Source organism: Triticum aestivum, chromosome 4D (genome assembly GCF_018294505.1).
Source record: "Triticum aestivum cultivar Chinese Spring chromosome 4D, IWGSC CS RefSeq v2.1, whole genome shotgun sequence".
NCBI classification, from domain to species: domain Eukaryota; kingdom Viridiplantae; phylum Streptophyta; class Magnoliopsida; order Poales; family Poaceae; genus Triticum; species Triticum aestivum.
Genome location: NC_057805.1, coordinates 137,044,547 through 137,051,766, shown reverse-complemented (window position 1 = coordinate 137,051,766; position 7,220 = coordinate 137,044,547).

The following is a 7,220-nucleotide window of genomic DNA, read 5'->3' as shown; positions in this document are numbered from 1 at the left end:
AGGTGTCTTCATCTTCCGTGTGGTGACTCCACTGGACTTTGCAAAACTTGATAACCTTACTGCGGGTAACTCGGCTGGCATACTCAAGAATCTTAACTGGTTTCTCCTCATAGGTCAAATCACTTTCCAGCTGAATCGCTTCCAGTGGCACAGTATCTCTCAGTGGTATCTCAGCCATCTCTGCGTGGCACTTCTTCAACTGGGAGACGTGAAATACATCATGAACTCCTGACAATCCTTCGGGCAATTCCAGCTTGTAGGCAACTTCTCCCATACGTTCCAAAACTCTGTATGGTCCGATAAAACGGGGCTCTAACTTTCCCTTAACTCCAAAGCGCTTCACTCCTCGAAGTGGTGATACTCGAAGATAAACTCTGTCTCCAACTTCGTGGACTGTCTCCTTTCGTTTAGAATCCGCATAACTCTTCTGTCTGGACTGGGCTACCTTGAGCCTATCGCGAATCAACCTCACTTTCTGTTCAGACTCCTTAATCAAATCTGGTCCAAACAACTGACGATCTCCAACTTCGTCCCATAACAACGGTGTTCTACACCTTCTTTCGTACAAAGCTTCAAAAGGGGCCATCTTCAAACTGGTTTGATAACTGTTGTTGTAGGAAAACTCTGCATATGGCAAATTGTCGTCCCAACTAGATCCATAATCTAGTGCACAAGCCCTCAACATGTCCTCCAAAATCTGGTTGACTCTCTCGGTGTGTCCATCTGTCTGTGGGTGAAAGGCTGTACTAAATTCTAGCCTGGTTCCCAATGTTTCATGTAACTGCTTCCAAAACTTCGAGGTAAATTGGGTTCCTCTGTCTGATACAATGGTCCTTGGAACTCCATGCAAACATACGATCCTAGTCATGTATATCTTTGCCAACTTAGCACTGGTGTAAGTGGTCTTCACTGGAATGAAATGAGTCACTTTCGTCAAACAGTCGACTACAACCCATATTCAGTCATAGCCTGAATGAGTCCTGGGTAATCCTGTGATGAAATCCATGCCTATTTTATCCCACTTCCATTCGGGTATCGGCAATGGTTGTAGCAATCCTGCTGGCTTCTGATGCTCTGCCTTCACTCTCTGACATACATCACAAACAGCTACATACTCAGCAATATCCTTCTTCATTCCGGTCCACCAGAAAGTATTCTTCAGATCCAAATACATCTTGGTATTCCCTGGGTGAATCAAGTATGGTGAATCATGGGCTTCTTGCAAAATCAACTTCCTGATCTCCGGATCATTTGGCACATATACGCGGTCCTCAAACCATAAGGTATCGTGCTCATCCTCACGAAATCCCTTGGCTTTTCCTTTGCTCATCTTCTCCTTTATCTCTTCAATCTCCTTGTCTGTCTTCTGAGCTTCTCTGATCCTTTCCATCAAGGTAGACTGAATCTCCAATGTCCCTAAATAGCCTTTTGGAACTATCTCCAAACATAGCTCGCGAAGGTCCTCGGCTAACTCCTGAGGTAACTCTCCTGTCATGAGGGTGTTGACATGAATCTTGCGGCTCAACGCGTCTGCTACTACGTTAGCCTTTCCAGGGTGATAATGCAATCTCATATCATAATCTTTAATGAGCTCCAACCATCTCCTCTGTCTGAGATTTAACTCCTTCTGCATGAAAATATACTTCAAACTCTTGTGATCCGTGTACACCTCACAATGGTTTCCGATGAGAAAATGTCTCCATGTCTTCAATGCATGCACCACGGCTGCTAACTCCAAATCATGCGTGGCATAATTCTTCTCATGGGGTTTAAGTTGTCGTGAAGCATATGACACAACTCTTCCTTCCTGCATAAGCACTGCTCCAAGTCCTCGACGAGAAGCGTCGCAATAAACTTCATAGTCCTTGCGTTGATCTGGCAGAATCAACACTGGTGAGGTAACCAATCGTTTCTTCAACTCCTGGAAACTAGCTTCACATTCCTCAGTCCAATTGAATTTGGTGTCCTTCTTCAATAGCTCAGTCATGGGCTTAGCAATCTTCGAGAAATTCTCGATGAATCTCCGGTAGTATCCTGCAAGTCCAAGAAAACTCCGGATTTCTCCAACTGTCGTGGGTGATTCCCAACTTGTCACTGTGTCAACCTTGGCAGGGTCTACTGCTACTCCTTCTCCAGAAATAACATGTCCAAGGAATCCAACTTCCTTCAGCCAAAATTCACATTTGCTGAACTTGGCATATAACTGATGTTCTCTGAGCTTCTCAAGTACCAATCGTAAATGCTCCTCATGCTCTTCCTCATTCTTGGAAAAGACTAAAATATCATCAATGAACACCACGACGAACTTATCCAAAAACTCCATAAACACTTTGTTCATCAGGTTCATGAAATAGGCAGGTGCGTTAGTCAGACCAAATGACATAACGGTATACTCATACAATCCATATCTGGTGGTAAAAGCCGTCTTAGGTATATCCTGCTCTCGAATCTTTAACTGATGGTATCCTGATCGTAGATCGATCTTGGAAAATACTTTAGCTCCTTGTAGGCGGTCAAACAAATCATTGATCATCGGCAGTGGGTACTTGTTTTTGATGGTCACTTCATTCAATCCACGGTAATCAACAACCATCCTCAGCGATCCATCTTTCTTCTCCACTAGAAGTACTGGTGATCCCCAAGGTGACGAACTTGGGCGAATATAGCCTTTATCCAGTAACTCCTTGATCTGCTTCTTAATTTCTTCCAAATCTTTTGCGGGCATCCTGTACGGTCTCTTAGATATTGGCCCGATGCCTGGCAAAAGTTCAATCAAGAACTCAATGTCTCTATCTGGTGGCATACCTGGCAACTCTTCTGGAAATACATCCGGGTAATCCTTCACCACTGGTACTTCCTCCTGTACAACTCCTGATAAGGAATTTACTTGAGTCCTCTTCGGCATATGCCGGGATACATTCTTGATCCTTTTTCCTTCCGGGGTGGTAAGCAAAATCGTCTTGCTGGCACAATCGATGTTTCCTCCATACAACGATAGCCAATCCATTCCCAAAATCACATCCAAACCTTGTGACTCCAAAACTATGAGGTCTGAGGGGAAAACATGCCTACCAATGGCCAATGGTATCTGAAAACATCCTTGGCTGGCCATATACTCTGCTCCTGGCGAGGTTACTAACATAGGGGTTCTGAGAACTTTGGTGGACAGCTTAAACTTATTCACAAATCCCCTTGATATGTATGAATGCGATGCATCGGTATCGAAAAGAACGGTTGCAGTAAATGACTTAACCAAAAACTTACCTATTACTGCATCAGGCTGAGCTTCAACCTCCTCCACGCTCACGTGGTTCACATGTCCTTTGTTGAACGGGTTCGGCTTCTTCCCAGAGCTTCCATTGCCATTTCCATTTTGGACTTCAGGACATTCATTGGCATAATGTCCAGTCTTCTGGCACTTAAAGCAAGTGACTTGGCTCAGGTCCCTCTTGGCTGGGGTAGATGGGTTGGTGCGGTTCTGTCCGTTGCTTCCTCCATTCCCATTACCATTTTTAGAGCCATTATGGTTGTGCGAACTACCTCCTCCATGGGTATGCTGAAACTGTCCTCCCGGCTTTGGGGCAAAACGAGGCTTCTGTTGAGCTCCTGAGTTATACTTCCCTTGTCCATACTTCCTCTTACGGTTTTCAATCTGCTGTTGCTTCCCTTCAATCATGAGAGCTCTATCTACCAGCTCCTGGTAGTTGTTGAAGGTTGCTACCATCAACTGCATACTCAGTTCATCATTCAGTCCTTCCAAAAATTTCTCCTGCTTGGCAGCATCTGTAGCAACGTCATCTGGTGCATAACGTGCTAATTTACTGAAATCCTCCACATACTGGCCTACGGTGCGTCCTCCTTGGCGTAGGTTGCGAAACTCACGCTTCTTCATAGCCATAGCTCCTGCTGAAACATGAGCTGTATGGAAAGCTTGCTGAAACTGGTCCCATGTGACAGTGTCAATAGGGTGCGTGGCTGTATAATTCTCCCACCATGATGCTGCGGGTCCATCAAGCTGATGTGCGGCAAAACGCACTCTTTCCGCATCTGTGCATCCTGCAGTGGTCAACTCCCTTCCAACTTTGCGGAGCCAATCATCTGCAACAATCGGCTCGGTGCTACTGGAAAACACCGGCGGGTTTAGCCTCAAGAAACGGGCTAAGTGATCAACAGGTGGTGGTGGCGGTGGGTTGTTGTTGTTGTTGTTGTTGTTGCCTTGGTTCTGTACTAACACTTGCATCAGGGCATTCTGTTGCTGAATCAACTGGGTGATCTCCGGTGGGAAAACAAATCCGGTGTCGCGTCTCGGAGGCATCTGATGGGTTAGAAAAGATGAGAGTTAAGAATAGAATAAGGTCTAGAGGGAAAACACTACCCATATGCTCATGAGACAAATACAATCAATATCACTCAATCAATTCAAACAAGGCAAAACAATCGATCTAACTAGCGTTACAATGTGCTTGAACTATACTATTAAATGGGGGAAAACTACTACTGATATGGTGGTCTAATAAAAATTCTAATCCGTTGAAGACTCCATGATGTCTGCTCCAGCTTCATCAACAAAGTCATCTTCACTTGGTTCCGAGTCGGTGTCGTCGATGATGATGTAGTTATCCGGACAAGTGCATTCGTCAACTTCTGCTTTTGGCACTGGATTTCCCATGAATACTCCAATCTTCTTCTCCAGGTCGTCATTCTTCCCTACTAGTGCGATGATTTCCTCCATATAATCCTCGCGTGTAGCCTTGAGTTCTTCTTGGAGCTCCTTGATCTTGGTTAATGCCTTCTTCAGTTCTTCCTTGTCCGTGCACATCTGGTTCTCCTGGCGACGAATATGTTGGTTTTGCTCCTGGATGAAAGCTGCAATTGATCCATCCTTCTTGGTTCTGATCATCTCCCATTGCGCATCTCGGCGTCCACAAATCTGATAAATTGTATCCTTAAGCTCCTGGTGGTAGACTTCTCCAATGCGTCCCATAGCGATGTGGGCGGCCATGCTCTTCCCTAAACTTCAGGTGGGTGCTTCGAAAACCAATCTTATAGGTTCAGTAACTGGCACAAACGTCCTTCCTGGAATGTGAACTTGAATCTTCCAGCTCTCCTCTTCGGGTAATGTGGCGTTGTAGGTTCCGGTGATGCTTGGTATTCCTATGTTCAAGTACTTGGTGACTTCCTTCAAATGTCGACCAAACGGCGTGTCTTCATCTGGTTGCATGAACTTGCTCCTTGCATCTGCCATTCCTAAAAGAGTAGAAAAAGGAGAGGGGTCAGAAATGAGAAGAGAGAAGCTTTCTAGGGCTTAAGCTTAGTGGTCGTGTCCTACAGTTAGCGTGTGCTCTGATACCACCTTTGTAGCGACCAGACCTCAAATGGTCTGTGCTGCTGTGCACCAGTGTCATCCCTGGATCAGTAATGCTGACACGCACAGTACAAATGGAGGATTTATAACAAAGTAGCAATCACACACTTATTACATCGAATATCTCCAAAGAGAATAAGTATGATAAATATGGCTTAAGGCCATCTAAAACGATAACAGCGGAAGACTTGGAAGATAAGTGAGTCCATCAACACCAGCGGCATCACTGAGTATAAGACCACGACCTAAGGCACCTTACTCGTCGTCTGAAAAGTCTGCAACATGAAACGTTGCAGCCCGAAAACGGGTCAGCACATAGAATATGCTAGCAAAGTAACACATAGAGAATAAGGAACAATAATAATGCTATACTACATGCATATATGGCTGGTGGAAAGCTCTATGGTTACAGTTTTGCGAAAAGCCAATTTTTCCCTACTTCAAAGGAATAAATTTTATTTAACTATCATGGTGGTTGTGAAACATTGAGATGGTTGACAGCATCTCAATCCCAATTAAGAATCATTATTAACCCAACAAAATTAATTAAAAGTAACATGGTGATGAGATTCACATGATAATCCAAGTACTAGATACTCAAGTTGTCCATAACCGGGGACACGGCTAACCATGATTAGTTTGTACACTCTGCAGAGGTTTGTGCACTTTTCCCCACAAGACTCGATCTCCTTCGTTGGATTACTCGCACTACATGGTGTTTGAGTAACGGATGACCGAGACACAGTCTTTCAGAAGTGTTTGCACCTTACGTATGGGTAGACAGTTACACCTACTTTCCCCTACATCTGCTAGTCTACCACTGTAAGAGTTCACACAACTTAGTCAACTATTCTAGAGCCCATAATAGCTTGCGGCTGCACACGAAAGTTTCTAGCATGAATAATCTCATGATCCCTTTGAACCTGGGTGGCGGTCCAAAAGAAAAACAGGCAATCCTGGAATACCCAGGTACCTCAATCCACCCAGATGTGAGTTTTAGTTGCCACCTTAAGTAAACCATTAATTAACAATCTCACATCTGTCATGGAAATCTCTCAAACCCAATCCACGTCTACGAGCATAGCATGGCAATATAATAGCAACGTAGAAGTAACTCCCAAGGGTTTGATAAACAAAACAGGTAATAGGTACTACCTCAACTACTTCCCAATACCCACAATTTATTTAGATCCTAACCATGCAATGTTTGAGGATTGATCTAATGCAATAAAAACTGGGTATGGAAGGTATATGATCAAAGTGTTACTTGCCTTGCTGATGATCCGCGAAACCTAGCTTTTCGAAGTAACAAGCGGCACACTCCGGGTACTCTATCGCAAACAAACAAGCAGACAATCAGTACTCATCTAATGCACAGGTAAAACTCAAATGAAAGATCCAACCAGAAAGTTCAACTTAAGAACTCCGGTTTGCAAAAAGAATCAACTCGAACGAAGCAACGAAAGTCAAACGGTGAAAGAAACAGGCTTCGTTTACTAATCTGGATCTAGGTCAAATTTTACAGTAGCAAAAACTTGTTTGAGTAGGTTAAACGGAAATATAATTTCGAGACGAAACTCTAGGCGCTTGAATCGCCTGATTCCGATAAACAAGCGAAAAGTTAAACAAAAACGAAGATTCGATCAGAAATCGAATCTGAGATAATCGCGGAAAAATCCGACGAAAAAGAAAAACGGACGAACGGTTAAAGAACGGACGTTCGTTAACAGAGAAAAACCGACGAACGCGTTCGTTAAAACGAACGAGTCGGTGAACGCTCACAAAATAACAAAACCAAAAAAAACCGATCTAGGGTTTTTTTTAAACGAACGGTTTTTTTAAAACAAAACCGGCA